Genomic DNA, 16,767 nt, shown 5'->3' on the forward strand with positions numbered 1-16,767 from the left:
AGGCACACAACAAGCACTCCTGTGATACTCACTTTATCACAGGGCTGCTATTGTAAATAAGGGATGAAGGCCCTGTGCAGGGGGCCGTCTTCCCAACAGCTCCATCTAAATGCAAATGCAGATCCCCTGCCAACCCAGGAGGTGCAGGCTTTCCTATTAGCAGGCAGGAGATAGGAGAGTTAATTTAATGCTAAAACATTCCCAGGCAAGGAGAGCAATTTCCCCTGTTGAGTGGTGGCCTCATTTTCTCTCCATGAGCACCGGGCTCATAATATGATAATTTTTACCTTTTTAAACTTTGCTGAAGGAAAAAGGACAGTCATCTATCTTTGCAAATGGCTCCTTTTGCATTCACTTTATCTACAAAAATGCAGATATTTGTCTATTTGTTGAATGAATGGCCTGGAAAAAGCAGAAAAGATGAAGCTGACTTCAGTTCCTGGCTGTTGGGGATTCAATGCTGGTACTTGAGTCCATGAACTCCCCCAGGCAGGCGGGGCTGTGGGGTAGGATTCACGCCATCAAAACGAATCCATTCTTGTTCTTCTTCTGTGTAAGTTGAGTTCTATGGGTTAAGAGAAGAATAATTGAAAGAGAGACCAGACGTGAAAGAATAAGGACAAATAAGTCATTCTGTATGGCAACTATTGTGGCCAAGGTTTGAGAAGAATGAAAATGGGTCCTGCTCCTAACCCCCTTGCACAGGGTAGTTTTTAGGCTGTCTGGGTTGGAGCCCACAGCATCGCGGAAACATCAGAGAGAGCTGGAAATAATCAATGCATGTGTTTGGCTAGGGGGAGTTGGACTGGATGATTGTCTCAGAGCCTGATTTTCGAAGCTGGCACTAGCTTGGTCTCCACATGTCACTGTGATAGCCCCCTCCAACTGTGCACCAGCAGAAGAGCTATGGTCAACCTCATTATTAGTGAATTCTGTATTTGTGAGTTTCTTTACTCCTTAAAAGTTACTATTATAGGGCTGGGAAGGTGGCTCAGTGGTAGAGCGCTTGCCTTGCATGCATGAGGCCCTGGGTTTGATTCCTTAGCACCACATAAGCAGAAAAAGCCAGAAGTGGCTCTATGGTTCAAGTGGTAGAGAGCTAGCCTTGAGCTGAAGAGCTGAGGGACAGCACCCAGACCCAGAGTTCGGGCCCCACGACTGACCAAAAAAATTTATTATTATTATTATTATTATTGGTGGTGGTGGTGGTGATAGTACTGAGGTTTGAACTCAGGGATTTATACTGCCCCAGACCTTTCTGTTTTACCTACTTTTCAAATTGGTTCTCAACTTTTATGTCAGGGCTTACCTGGATCATGATCCTCCTATTTATGCTTCCAACATAGCTAGGGTGACAAATACAAGCCACTGTATCCAGTTCTTTACTGATTAATCTGATGTCTCACAAACTTTGTGCTTGAACTGCCTCCAACTATAATCCTGCTAATCACTCCCATCTCTGTAACTAGGATTACAGAGATGAGCCACATTTCTCAGTCTTCCTAAATTTTATTTGTAAATCTAATCCTCATGGTCCTTTGGTGGTCACCTGTGAACAGTGCATTGAACTGCAAAGAATTTGAGTTGCCTGGTACACACATTCACAGCCAAGGTGAAACAAGGTAACTGCCTTCTTATGTCAGCTCCTGTGGTACACAGGTATCTTTCTTGTGGTTTATTGAAGGCTATAGTTCCTCCGTACGCAGCCTTTTCTTGATGACTTTACAATAGACCCTTACCATATTGCTACATGAAGGAAATACGCAGGCATGATTGATTGTGCTGTTGACCACAAGTTCAATGTTATGAATCAACAATAGATATCAAATAGGACATCTGTAAACAGAAACACACTTAAAGCAAGGATGTACCCTGACTAATGGGTGGAAATACATAGTCACAGCCCCACGGCAAGGTAACTCTACATTTTTCCTAGAAGTGGATCTTCCCTTCTGGGCTCTGGTTACCTGGTTGCGGGGGGGGGGGGGGGGGGGAGGGAGGGGAGAGGTTCTTCACCCTACTGCTGTTCCCTTAGACAAATGCTGGTCTCCATGCGCCATCCTAGGAGCCTGGGAGTTACATACTAGCACGATCCCTATTTTACCAATGAGTCAGCTGCATGCGAGAAGTAACAGACATGCCTGCAGTCTGATGACAGGAAGAGTAGTGACAAATCAGACTCAGCAGGCAGAGTCCACACCCAGAGCAGTCCTGCACGGAGTGCTAACAAGACAGATTGGGAGAATGTGTGAGGCATAGATTGGATGCACCCAATCAGGCTCTCAGGGTCTGTTTGTATGTTGTCTGTGACACATGCATACTGGTGAGTAGGGAAATAGTGGCTGTTTGGGGAACTGTCGCTTGCTCCCAGGGAGGCTTCCACTGAGTGACACTTCCCTGCAGCCAACTCTGAAGTGGGGAAAAAAATGATCAGGGCAGGGGAGGTGGGAGGGTCAGCTGGTGGCCCTCTCCCTAAAGTGTATGTTGGGAACAGGTCAAGTATATTCAAGGTTCTAGAACAGACATTCATTTGTTCTTTTTTCTGGGATTTGAACTCAGGGCCTCATGCTTGCAGACACTCTGCCCCTTGAGCCAGGCTTGTGGCTCTTTTTGCTTTAGTTTGACTTTCTGATAGGATCTCGTGCTTTTTGCCTTGGTATAATGACTACGAGCCTTCCACCAGTCTTGTGTGTTGGGATGTCATCTTGCTGCACAGACCTCAAACCGCTCTTCTCCCATCTCTGCCTCCCAAATCGCTGTGATTGTAGATGAGAAGCATGGTGACTGGCCCTATTAATTCTCCTTGATGAAAACCCCCCAAACAGCCTTGACTTCCCATTCTTTCCATTGGTTTTTTTGTTTGGCTTGTCACTGGATTTTCTGCAGTTCCTCCTTTTGGCTGTCACCATCTGCTTTGCTTTGCTGTCATCATCAGTATGATGTCATCTGTATTCCCTAAGCTTGCTCACGTGTTTTTTATGATCACAATCGGAGTAAGCTCATGGTGTAGACAAGTCAATTTTCTCACCCAGGTCAGCACTAGGTCCTGCAGACCACCAAGTAGACACTCAGGAATCCTTATCAAAGAAACCAGTGTCTCAGGCCTGGCCCCCAGGGATCTCTACCCTTCGGCTCTTTCTAAGTTTAGAAGCTATGACAAGGTGTCAAACTAACCCAGATGGTTGACTGTCTGAGCCCACATCATCTATAACTGCCCACTGTTTTCCTGTGGAACCCATCATGTAAACACAATGAGATATGGATGAATCACGGGGTGGGGTGGGGTGGGCGTGCTAGCTCACAAGGACAATACAGTAACAGAAGTTGAGAACACTACCTGAGGGCACAGCACTGACCCAAACAGGAAGCGGGCCACTTAGTAAATAAGGTTGGCTGCTTATAATCTACACAGCATTTGTGAAATGGGTATTCTGGAGCCAGCCGTCTTCATATACATACTTGTTTCCCTAATTAAATTAAGGAGGATTAAATATGTCAAGTTTTCTCACAAGAGCCAATTTCCCCTCTTTATTAAGTTGGCTATAAACACCAGGATTCAAACCCTGTCCATTCTGACTGCAAAGCATGTATGTGAATTTAGTTGTTCTGCCGGTGGCTTTAAGTTTTAGGATGTACAATACTGCCTGCCTCAAACATGTCCAGTATCTGCCCCTAGCCCCGGTCTGGGGTCACAGTCAGGAATCTGAGTCTGTGCCAATCACCTGTGCCAAAAGACACAAGAACTTTTAACTTGAGAGTGACTTTCAGACCCCAGACTGCCTTCATAAAGGTAGCAGTTATACACAAAGCAGAACTTACACTCTAGACTTTAAAGGCCTCTTCAGAACTGAAAAAGAAAATGATACTCAGGTCAACTTCTCTTGAAGAGAATTAATTTTATACTTTGTTCCTTGTTTGAAGATGGAAGTTCCTGCCTATACTGTTTCTATGGACTATGATTTTTGGGGGGCAAACGTGATCACTTCCAGTAAGGGTGAAGTATTTCCAACTCCACCACATGGGTGGGAGAGAGATGGTTCCAGGTGGGGGTGAGGAGAAGAAGGCCCAAGCGGCACACTCCTCATCTGTCAGCTCTCTGGTACTGTCAGAAACTGTGTAAGCCCACACTCAAGGATCTGTTACACATCTTTTTGACCAAGTGTGGGCCAAAAAAATTGAACAATTTTAAAGAAAATCTCCAAAGCAAAAACGGTTAAGTTCCTGCACAGATTTTAAGGCTCGGTTGACTCAAAAAGGAGTTCTTGGCCTTGTTATGACCAGCTAGGTTTAAATCATCGCGTCATCTGCTGAGTGCTTACCTGCTGCTTGTGCAAATCTGCCCCCTGAAAAGCAAGTGGTTTCCCAAATGCAAGGTAAAGTCAGCACACTTCCCCGAAGGGATGGAATGAAACTCTGAGACGCAATGAAGGGCAGCAGGTCTTTAGTGGAAGGCGGACAGCCTTCTGGGAGCATGCGCAGTACAGGGCTCAACGCTGCATCGTGAGCATGCGCAGTGCAGCCCCGAAGGCCACAGCTTGGGCTTGTGCAGTCCAGTCCTGAACGCGGCGTCCTTGGGTCGTGTAGCCCTGACCTCCGTGCATCCTGAGCATGCGTGGGCCTTCCTCCATCGTGTCCTTGGAATGGATCATAGACCCACCCATGCCAAGGGGCTACTGCACTTGGCATAATCAGCTGATAAGAAGGCAAACCTTGTTTGGGTTCTCCGTTTTGGAGGTTCCGGTCCGTAAGCATTTGTCTCCACTGCTGCGGGCCTATGGCAAAGCAGCATGGCAGAGCAAAGCGTCTCACTCCTGGCTGGAAAGGAAGAAAGGAAAGGCACAGGGCTCCCATGATCCCCAAGGCCCCAGCCCCGATGGCTTTTAAGAGGTCCTTCCTCCTAAGGTTCCCCACCTTCCAAGGGCACCAAGCTGAGGCCCAAGCATTTAACACATGGACCTGGGGCCGGGGGGGGGGGGGGGGGGGGAGAGGAGGGGGCAGGGGAAGAGGGGAGGGGGGAGCAGGCGGAAATTCCAGATCCAGACCTCTACCTGTAGAGGTACATGCTTTGGCAGCATGCCTGATCTGTTCAGAGAATGTGTGCATGTGTGTGTGTGCACGCGCGTGTGCACATGTGTGAACTCAGACTGGGTACTGTCCATGAACCTTTTTTTTTTTCTCCAGCCTAGCTCCCTACCACCTGAGCCACAGCTCCACTTCTGGCTTTTTTTGGTGGTGAATTGGAGATAAGAGTCTCACAGACTTTCCTTCCCAGGTTGGCTTTGAACTACAATCCTCAGATCTCAACCTTTCCTGAGTAGCTAGGATTACAGGCATGAGCCACTGGTGCCTGGTGACCTGCTCTGTTTAATATTCCACTTTCTTAGAAGAGATTAACCATTGGCCAAGAGGGGAAATGGGATTTGAAGTGCCATTGGCTGGCTCTCTCTCTCTCTCTCTCTCTCTCTCTCTGTGCATATGCGCATGTGCATGCTCACAAACAAAATACTCCAGGGAGTCAGGATTGGCTAGGAGATTATCCAAAGATGGCAAGAATGAGGCCACCTAACAAATTAAAGAGATAAAAGACAGACTTCAACAATACAGATGCCTTGCAGTAGTTCTTCCCATCTGGATGCCTTCGCTCCAATTAATACTTTCTCCAGCCTTAAGGTAAGATTATAAAGTAGGTAATAAGATCCTTTAAATCCTACTGTTTGGAAAGAATCTTCATTGTCTGATTCCCTTGGTGTTTCTGTAATGCTTTCAAGAGGTTTCAAAGCCAAAGTTCCAGACATGCAGGACTCCCTAGTCAGCCTGAGAGATAAGTGGAGATAATTAACTCTTCTATGTCCTTAATTTGTCAGGATTGCAAACTGAATACTTGGAAGAGTGGGAACCATTTGTTACATAAATGTTTCCAGGACAAAGAGAGCTAAGGGCAGAGTAAGATCTGAATCAAGTGGAAAGAAGGTTAGGATTATCTCTGTGTGTCAACAGTTAAAATTTTAAGCAGACCTTAGGCATGTTAGTAAATTATTTCTGAAAGCTCCCATGGTTGCTACTCTGGACCCTTGGCAGGTCATTTAATTCTCTGGCCTTCTTTTTCTCATTTCTGTAGGAGCCAGGATCTTTGAAGTTTAAGTTCTTGCTGTGATCTTCCACATTGAACATGAAAATGTCTTTCAATCATTCTGGAGGGAGAGTAGGGTTATTGTTAGCTATGTTGATATATGTCATTCCTTCCTTCCCTCCCTCCCTCCTTTTCTCCTTCCCTAAGCCCCATACAAATACTGCATTCTAGGATATACTGATCAATAAGCCTTCAAGTCCAGCTTTAAGGTCAAAGATGATGGGTTGCCACACTGGCAAATAGTGCGTTGCAATATAGAGGATTCGCGTTTGTATATAAAACCTAGTAAGGAAGTGGCGCTGTAGCTCAAGTGGTAGAGCGCTCGCCTTGAGTTGAAGAGCTGAGGGACAACGCCCAGGCCCAGAGTTCAAGCCCCACGACCGACAAAAAAAAAAAAAAAAAACCTAGTAGGAAGCAGTGGTGCAGGTGGTTCCTCGAGCAGCATGCTCTAGAGAGTGCAGAAACCAGGGCTAGTTGCCGAGCCCAAATATCCCGCTTCCTGATGGACTTGATGTCCCTGTTTCTCCTCTTGTGATCCAGTCACAGTACCCCACCACCATTTCCAGCCATCGAAAACAGGAAGCCTGGCGAAGAAGGCTCAGAAATGGTTGCCCGATAAACTGCATGGCCCTATGACTTCGTTATTGATTTGTAAAATCACTAGCATAAAGATTATATGATCACATTTCGATCCACTTGTTACTTTTTTGTTAAGATTTTTTATTAGCCTACATCACTTGTATGAGGCATTTTTCATGACATGGGCATAGTTTAGCGCATTCAAGCTCACCGCTGTATCTCTCCCGTAATCCCCTTCCTCCTTAGAAATATTCCCATAGGTTTCACTGTGCTGTTTATGTGCATGGATATGAAGCACATCAATCCTATTCACCCTTATTCACGCTGTGCTCACCCCCACCCCTACTGTTGGAGCCTGTTGTACTTCCCTGTCATTCATTTTACCTGCATATTAATTTGAACCAAGGGGTTGCACCATGCTATTTTGCACATGCATGTAATACATACATACATAAGCTCTTCTTTGGCTTTTCCCATTCCCCACATGTTTAATAGGTTTCAGTGAGATTCCTTATTCCATCTTCATACAGACAAATAGGTTTCATTATTCACTTCTGCCATTATTTTTCTGTCTCCTTCATCCCTTCACCCCCCCAATAGCCCATAGTTGCAATCATGTCCGACCTTCACCACTACCACCACTACCACTACTACTACTGTTACACACACACACACACACACACACACACACACACACACACACACGATACACACATGCCAAGTATAGACACATACACTTTAGGTCTAGATTCCACACATGAGTGAAAATGTGATGTTTGGCGTTATTAGTTTGGTTTACCTTGCTCAACAGTATGATCTCAGGTTCCATTCATTTTTCTGCAAATGATATAATTTCATTTTTTTCTTTATAGCTGTGTTGTATTCCATGGCATGTATGTGTGTGCACACACATACCGTATTTCCATTATGCATCAGTTGTTGGGCATCTTGACTCATTCCAGAATTTGGCTGTTGTGAACGGAGCTGCAGTAGGCACGGGTATTGATTTATTTCCTTCAGATATATTCCCCAAAATGGCACCGCAGGATCAGAAAACCAGACTCTTACTTGTTATTTTGAGAACATCCACGTTGGTTCCCACAGTGGTTGCACTGGTTCCCATCCCCAATTCAACATGGCCCCAACATCCTCACCAGCCTGTTACTGTGGGGGTTTTGTGACTGACACGGTGAGATGGACTCTCAGTAGTTTCAGTGTGACAGCTGCACTGCACAGCAGTCATCACAGATACCACCTTAGTGAACATCGAGCCATTACTCCTATTTGTTCCCATGTCACCCTGCTCTGTGAATTGGGTCTAGGGAATCTGAGGATCTTGGTTCTAGGACTCCCTTGCCCCACTGAGGACATCAAAATCCAGGAAGGCTCAAGTCGCTTATAGAACAGTGTCATGCTCAGCCTCCCCATCCTTTGAATCAGCTCTGGATTATCACTAAGACCCAGAGCAGTGGGATGTTAGTAGTTGTTCCTTCCTGTTGTTTGGGGAACTGTGACAAGGAAAAGAAGATGTATGTTCAGCACAGATGCCATTTTCCCCAGTTGGCGAAGTTTTTGGATACAGAAACCAAGGAGACAGATGTGTCTGTGCGGTTGGAGCCACAGAGAGCCCTTTATCCTGCCCACCTTTGCTACATACCTAGGCTCACTGTTGGGGAATCTACTCCTGCATTCATTTGGTGTTTGTAATGACTGCATCTCCATTGTCTTACTGAGTCTGGCAGAGGCCTGGTGGTATGGATCTACTGATGTGATCTCAAAATCTCCCCAAGAGAAGAGCGAGGATGGATTCCCAGCCTATGCTTTCATTCTGATGACCACAAAGTATGTCCCACATTACCTACCTCACATAGCTACTGGCTTGTGGAGCACTGACAAATAAAGTCCTCGAAACGGTCCATTTTAATTCTACTTAGGCTCACCGGAACAAAATAGGTAAAGTTTGCTTCTTTTCCTAGCATTTTATTTCCTTCAAACATTCATGGTAGTGGCCTTTTCCCAGCCTGTGCCCTTTCTCCCCTAACTTCCCCTTCTGGTTCCTAAACACTAGTTTTAACCACTGCTCCTCCTGGAGGCAAATCACATCCTTGTTCTTTCAAGGGTTTCCTGCAGGACGTGGCTCTTTGTTAAAATATTCCTGACAGCGTCAATAGAATCTCCTCCTATTTGTAGCCCATTTCTTTTCTGCCTAAATGTGTCTCTGGGTTTCATTTGTTAATTCATTTTAAGTTGATCCCACTTAAACCAACCTCTTTCTGATGTCCCTGTTTTAGAAGTGGGCCACCCGTAGCCTGAGGGTGGAAGAAGGGATGTGATCACAGCTGAAATTATCTGTGCTCGGAAGGGATAGGATGGGGCTTTTTACACTCTTGTCACATACATAAAACTATTGAGGCAGGATAGGCTCCAGTTAATGAAGTACTGCTTAGAATACTCCTCAAAACCACTCATTGTAGGAAAGGATTTTATTATACAATGAAATATGTTAAAGAAAGCTATTTGTGGGCACAGAAATAAAGAGATTATTTGGAGGGAATGAAGGTGTGTGTGTGTGTGTGTATGTGTGTGTGTGTGTGTGTGTTTGCCACCATAGAGATTACTACCCTAGTGGTAGAGTGAAGGATTAGGACGTCTGGACACAGGATAGCAAATTAGAAGAATACTGAATACTCCAGGCTCTTTCTTATTCCATGCAACATTTTGATGCAGTTTCCTCTGAATAATTCAAGCCTTGAACTCAACCAGTAGCTCACCAAGGGAGGTTTGTGAATGGGATGAAATGAAATTAGAAGCCTAGATGCCACCAGAGACAGTGTATTCTCATTCATAGTCATCTGAATTGTTCTTCCTGTTTAGAACAGGAAGGTGAAAAAAGGAAGATTATTAAACTCTGTTTATGGGGCTGGGAATGTGGCTTAGTGGTAGAGTGTTTGCCCAACCTGTACGAAGCCCTGGGTTCAATTCCTCAGTACCACATAAACAGAAAAGGCTAGAAGTGGTGCTATGGCTCAAGAGATAGAGGGCTAGCCTTGAATCAAGGAAGCTGAGGGACAGTGCTCAGGCACTGAATTCAAGCCCAGGACTGGAAACAAAAAGAAACCCTGTTTATCAAACCTTTCAGTGCAACTTAACACATTATAAAATAGATGATGCCTGGAAACTAGTGTTCATTTAACTAGATCCCTTTCTTCTTTCTGGACATGGACTCACATGGAAGACAGCCCTCAACTATATGGCAGTGAGTGTCATACACAGGAAACTAAAACCTGAATCTTCACAGTGGCAAGAAGCTCAGCTCATACCCTGCATTCCATGGAACAGCTCCATTCCCACGAGGGTATGTATGGATTCTCCATCTAGAATGTCAGAAATGAAGTAAAACTGAAGGACAAATGTTTGTATGAGTAAGAAAATGCAAAGAAGTTGCCAAACCCTACCGATTCAAGTTGGAATTAATAGCATACCCCGTACACGCAGTAACTAATGAATCCCAACAGTCTCCACAAGTACATTCTAATGGATCCATCACTGGTTCCTTCCTAGGGGCCTAGAAGCTGGTAGGAGTGGGAAAGAGCCAATGATGGAAGTAAAAGGAAGTATTTCTAGTTAGTTCACGGTTATGAATTAGAAACATTTGTGCTGTTGTTCAAGGAACATGTTGTGGAGGACCCTGAAGTTCAGATCTCAGCCTGCTCTTAGCCAGATGAATGGCTGGGGCATTAGTTGTGACTTACAGTCACAAGACTTTATTGATATTGCATTCCAGCATTGTAGTGTAATCTCCAACCCATAAGCTCTGTCATGTATATAACAGCCAATATTTATGGGCAAGAGCTAAGAGGAGGTTTATCAGTTCCAAGGGCTACCTTATTTTGAATGGACCCATAATTGGTTTATAAGCATTTGCTTCCTGACCCTGCCTTATCATGTGATTGTCAGCTAGATACGTTCTTTATCTCCTGTCCTTTGTATAGTCTGAAAGATTTCTGCAGAAATGCTCCATTGTGTGACATTTATACAACTCCAAGAGAAGATTGCTGTGGACACAGTCTGCCTGTCCTAATTTGGTTCATTCATCTCTCCTTTCTTTCTTTCTTTAGTTCTTTCTTCTTCCTTCCTTCCTTCCTTCCTTCCTTCCTTCCTTCCTTCCTTCCTTCCTTCCTTCCTTCTTCCTTCCTTCCTTTCTTTCTTTCCTTCTTTCTTTCTTTCTTACCTTCTTTCTTTCTTTCTTTCTTTCTTTCTTTCTTTCTTTCTTTCTTTCTTTCTCCCTCTCTCTCTCTCTTTCTTTCTTTCTGTCTGTTTTTCTGTCTTTCTTTCCTTTTCTCTTTCTCTCCCTTTTCTTCTCCCTTGCCTCGGTTCTTCCCACTCTCCTTGTCTTTGTCTCTTTCTCCACAGATGAATGCTTTGTGGTGGTATTACTCTTCACACATTGCTTTATCACCTCTTAAGAATGAGCTTTGTTGTCCTTACAAATGTACCAAAGGAAATCCCTGAATATGCTTTCCTTTGACGTCCATGAGACTGAACCGTGTCAGTCCTGCGGTGGACAGATGATGTAGAGCCCCCTGTGAGCTCTGAGCCCGGGAAAGCACGGGGGAGGGGCTTCACAGCGGCCCCATGCTCCACTCCTATAATGAGTTGCCTGAAAGCCCAGCAGATGTGAAGACATTTTTTTTCAGGCTTCTATCGATTGTGAAGAAAAATTAGACAATTGTCAGTTGTGCAGGTAGGTGAGCCAGGCAAGCGTTAATGTCAGAGGTGTCACATCAGGGTGTAATTTTTCATGTAGCTAGGAACACCCATGTGCGCCTTTCACACTGAGATTCAAAGGAAACTAACAGTGGTCTTTTTTAAAGACTGAAAGCATTCTGAAATGAGACATTTGCAAACTAACTTTTATGGAGACAGGCGGGAAGAAAGAAAGACAGACAGGGAAGCCATGTGGGTGGAAGCCCTGTCAGTGTCTTTGGAAGGCAATGCTGTCAGTCACGCCCTGTCTCCATTGCCACTGGACTGGGTAGGCCATGAAGCCGGGATCTGGGGATGATGGGTTTCCAGAGGTGAATACCTCAGGAGGGCTCTGATGTAATCGAGGGGAGGCTCAGAGTGTGCACGACTGTGGGGATGGTGGATGTGGCAGGTGGGGCTAGTTGGAGAAGGCTAGCCATGGAGGATGTGGCACTGAGGGGTACATGTGGGGCCAGGTGCCTCCCTCCCTCCCACCTCACTCTGCTCCCTGCTACAATGAGGTGAGAAGCTTTGCTCCTCCAGGCTTTTCTGCTGTGGTGCTCTGCCTCATCCAATGGGCAACAGCAGGAAGGCCGAAGAATGATGGCCAGCAGTGTCTGGAACCCTGAGCCCAAATAAACCTTTCCTTGTTTTAAATAGTTTCTCTCTTTTGTTGTCACAGCAACAAGAAAGCCAACTAATATACTGCCCAGGCCCATGGCCAACACAGACAGCTAACAGAGATCCCACAAAGGGAGCAGACTCAGGACCGCCTGGCTGTGGCCTGCCGTGGTTCAGGTTTGCAGTATCAGAAGCCCCCAGTGGTTGTATGTGGACGTTGAATCGGGAGGACTTTGATCTGTAGAAGGAGGAGCAAGGCAGGGGCTAAAAGGCTGGAATTTTAACCGAGAAAGAACTGGAAGCCAAGAGCAGGAATTGGGAAGCAGAACTGGAAAGGAGGGGCAGTTAAGCCACAGATATGGGTCACAAGAACAAGCAGACTCTGGGGGCTTGGAATGAGTCCCAGGCCCACAATGAGCCCATAACCCTGAAACCAGGGCTGCACACCCTCTGCTTGCTCCCTGTCTGAGGCCAAGTATAGCTGCAGCGTTCAAAAGAGTTATCAGTGGCTGTGAGGTCAGACGCTTGGTTTGGTTCTTGCTGCAAAGGCTCATTTAGCTGCTGTGCCCTCAGCTTATTCTCAAAAGCTCACTCTACCCTGAATTCTCTGCATTTCTAGGCCTTGCTGCTCACAGATTGCCCACTTCCTTCTGAGCCGCTCTCATCTTGTATCAACTGTAGCCATCAAAACACAAATTTTGTCTTCCCACTTCTTTCTCTAGCTCTACAATCTATTAGGTCACTGCTGAGGCATGGTAGTTAAGTGTTTAACACCTGTTTTCTTCCTTTACAAGAGGTCACTGTCCTTCTTGCCTCCAGTGAGATTAACTCTCCGTATGCCCCTCACTGTCAGCTTCTCCCACATATTTGAAACTTTTGTTTTGGAAACTTTTCTTTCCAGTACCAGTTTATGTTCAGTCAGAATAGACCTGAGGATGTTGCAGTAGAAAATAAAGTCCAAATTTCAAAGGAGGTGGGTGTCTATGCATCCACCTGAGTGGATCAGGGAATGGGCTGTGCAGCCATCCTTCCCTACTCCCAGAGGTGGGTTTCCAAACCACCTGTGGATACAGAACTCTGGATGTCCAAGTCCTGTATAGAAAATGGCCCATCATTCACATGTAACACACATGTACTTTAAACCACCTGACTTGTACATGACTTGTCGTGCCCATACACTGTAGTGAAAATACTCTGTCGATGAGTGAGGAAATGTTTTGTGTATGGGAAATGACAAGAAAAAAGACTGTACTTTTCCATACAGATGTGGTTCTATTTTTGAATGTGTGGTCCTGTCTTGATCCATGGGTGGGTGAATCCATAGATGTGAGTTGGATCTGTGGATGTGGGTTCAAATTTGTGAGTGTGGGTTATATATGTGGACATGGGTTGGGATGTGGATAGAACTGAAATCTGGGGATGTGGGTTTTAATCATGGATGTTGTGGGTTGGAATCATGGGTGTGGGCTGACATCTGTGGATGTGGAATCTGTGGGTGTGGGTTGGAGTCATGGTTGTAGTTGGAGTCGTGGATGTGAGTTGGGATCTAAGGATGTGGTTGGAATCCATGGATGTGGGATGGACTTGACTTGTGGATGTGGCTGAAATCATGGATTTGGGTAGAAATCATGGATGTGGTTGGAACCATGGATGAGTGTTGGAATCTGTAGATGTTAGTTGAAATCCTTGGATGTGGGTTGGAATTGTGGGTGTAGGATAGGATCTGTGGATGTGGTTGGAATCATGGAATCGTGGATATGGGTTAGAATTCATGGGTGTGGGTTGGAATTGTGGGTATGGTTGGAGTGCTTTGCATGTGGGTTAGAATTGTGGGTGTGGGTTAGAATTTGTAAAATGGTTGGAATCATAGCTCTGTGTTGGAATCCATGGGTGGGTGTTGGAATTGTGGGTGTGTGTTGGAATCTATGAATGCAGAACTCATGGCTAGCTCAGTCATCTATCATTTGTACTCAAAGCAGCAGGATGACAAGGATTCCATTCCCATGTTTACCAAGTTGTGCATGTGAGCCAGAGGGTGGGGACGTGAGCGGCACACCAGTCCTGTGGAGGACTTGTAATACTCCTGCTTCTCGCACTTCCCTGATGAAACACGATGAGGCTGACTTACCACTTCAGGGAGCATCTTATCACATGCCAGACAGCACCTGCAACCACCCTGGAACCCAAGCTCATCCCAGTCAGTAGTTGCCCATTTAAAAAGCCAGAGGTCTGTATGCTTTGGTAACTTAATTCTGACCCTGTCACACAAGGACTGTCATGAGCAAGGATTTTTTGTTTTTTAGTTGATAAGGAAACTGAAGCAGAGATGGGCCAAGATCCTGGTTTGCCATCATCTTTTGCTGAGAGGTAGAACGTACAGCATCCTTCTGTGCTGCTGCTGGTCTGGTGACATGACAGGGCACCCAGGAGCCCTTCGGGGAAGGAGCCTCGGGGCTGAGAGCTGAGGAAGGGGCAGCAGAGAGCAGATCCAAAGAGAGCTATTATATTCATCACAGAGCTCTGTGGCTTTTAGTGAGATGTTTCTGAAGCGGCTAGAGGGAAGGCAGAGGCCAGCCCTGCACAGGGAGGTGAGGATGCCGCTCATTTCTGAGGCTCTCTGCCGGGGGTCCCGGCTGACCAGATGGTGTGAGAAGTTGGCTGTGTGAGCATGCGCAGGGAGGCCCTGGGGCCCGCAGGGACTGACTCCATCCTGGCTGCCTCAGGTAATTGAGCTGCCTGACCTCCTGGAGAGCCTCTCTGCTCTTCCTTCCAGAATTGACTTGTCAAACATATATCCACATTTCTCCACCCTGGCAGATTCTTTCTCTCTGCTAGCTACACATCATGCTTTCAAAGTCAAGCACTGAATCCCGCCAGAGGCAATACGAGGATTGTAGACTCTCTATTTCTTCTCTTTCTGACAGATCCAAAATGTCAAGATGTGAGCGAGTCATTTATTTATTTAGCTGAAGGGTGGCTGTACCAGGCATCCATAGAGAGTCAGTCTAGAGCATCTGTTTAAACCTCAGGACCCTGGGATAAACAGCCTTAGTGTTAAGGGCATGTTCAGATCAGGGGGTCTCTAGAGGTACTACCATTAACTAACACATTGCATCCTGTCCCTACACAAAGCCCACCTCGTTAAGCCCAGAGCCAGGCGCCTCGTTCTTGTGGCTACTTTTGAAAAGTTCCTATTCATGGAAAAAAAATATAGGCAGAAAGCTGTGAGGATCACAGCGAGCATTGTGATGATTCCCCTCACACAGAGCCCAGAGCCCCGCACCCACTTCCCCCCCTCACCAGCCCTCCCTCAAGAAGTGTGCTCGCCAGCACTGGACACTCATCCAGCCCACCCGTGACCCTGACTTGTAACAGAACCTCCCTGGAGCTTTATACTACCACAGCCATGTTTGTTTACTTCCCACATGGCAGTCCTCAGAGGGTGAGTTGCTTTTCATTTTTTACTACAGTGAAACTGTCTCAATAATTTCAGCTGAGCTCCGTGGTGCAGACCTATAATTCCAGCTCTTTGGGAGGCTAAGATTGGGAGGATGATGGGTACAGGACACTCTGGGCTGAAAGTTCATCATGCTATTCATGCTAGGTATGATGGGGCACACACTTGTCATCCCAGCTGTGGTGGGAAGTATGAATGCAGGAACACAGTCCAGGTGACCATGGTCACTAAAGCAAGGCCCTGTCTACAAAATAACCAGAGCAAAGGATCCTGGGCTGTGGCTGTAGTAGTAGAGCATCTTCCTAGCAAGCGTGAGGTCCCGAGTTTGAATCCCAGCACAAGCCCTCTCTGTGGGTTGCTCATCTCAGACGGCCAGTGGTGTGGCATTTCTCAGACTAGGGCACTGTGTTAACCTGGGCTCTTGAGGAAGCAAGCACCAAGAAGGAAAGTGGTGTCCAAGAAAGGCATGGCGGGAAATCTCAGTAATGGATACTGAGGAGACCACAGGGCCTTGGTGACTCCTTGGCTCCTGTGAAAGGTGAGAGAGGAGGACGATGTTAAAGGAGAAGCCACACCGGTGGGCAGGCGTGCTCTCTGGGATGCCAGTCTTTATGCCCTGGAGGGTCCCCACCAGACTAAGGTGGGGAACGAAAGGTAGTGCAGCCAAATGGTAGGAGAGGGCGGTGTGGTCACATTCACAGTGCCCCTGGTGGCTTCTCGGGTGGACACCTCGGCCTTTCCCTGTCTCACTGCTGTTGCCATGGTCAAGCTGACCTGGTTTGAATTGAACCTCCTTCCTTCATTCTCCAGTGGTGTGATTATATCCTCCAAGCCACGATTTTCTCATCTCCAAAATGGAGAAAGCATTCTCACCTTACAAATTTGCTATTCAGCACCACTCACAAAGTAGCTGCTCCCTTCTGCTGTGGGGTGGAAGTCCTCTCAAAAATTATGCCAGAACTGAATCCCCTGGTGCGGTACAGAGAGGCTGTTAAGAAGGGACTCTGACTTTGCCAACGATGTGGAGGCTTCATTACAGAAGCAAGCACTGTCTGGCATGCTTGCCTGTAACTGTGCATTGTCTTGTGCTGACTGGGAAAAGTCTCCTCTGGCTAGAAGCACCCCACCAGATACAGCCACCTGAGCTTCAACTTCTCTTCTGAACCATGAGCTAACTAAACCTTTATTCTTCCTTTGCATCCAGTTATAAAACAGAAAATGAACTAAGACACAC

The 16,767-nt window shown here is 46.3% G+C and overlaps 1 long non-coding RNA gene across 1 annotated transcript; it reads left to right on the top strand.

Moving 5' to 3' along the window:
• The first annotated feature begins 5,514 nt into the window (after positions 1-5,514).
• Positions 5,515-8,625, top strand: LOC122114892. The gene is made up of 3 exons (XR_006148658.1): positions 5,515-5,670; positions 7,582-7,708; positions 8,452-8,625. It is a non-coding gene; the product is annotated as an uncharacterized LOC122114892 (long non-coding RNA).
• The last annotated feature ends 8,142 nt before the right edge of the window (positions 8,626-16,767 follow it).

Source organism: Dipodomys spectabilis, unplaced genomic scaffold (genome assembly GCF_019054845.1).
Source record: "Dipodomys spectabilis isolate Male_0828 unplaced genomic scaffold, ASM1905484v1 ptg000112l, whole genome shotgun sequence".
Classification (NCBI taxonomy): Eukaryota; Metazoa; Chordata; class Mammalia; order Rodentia; family Heteromyidae; genus Dipodomys; species Dipodomys spectabilis.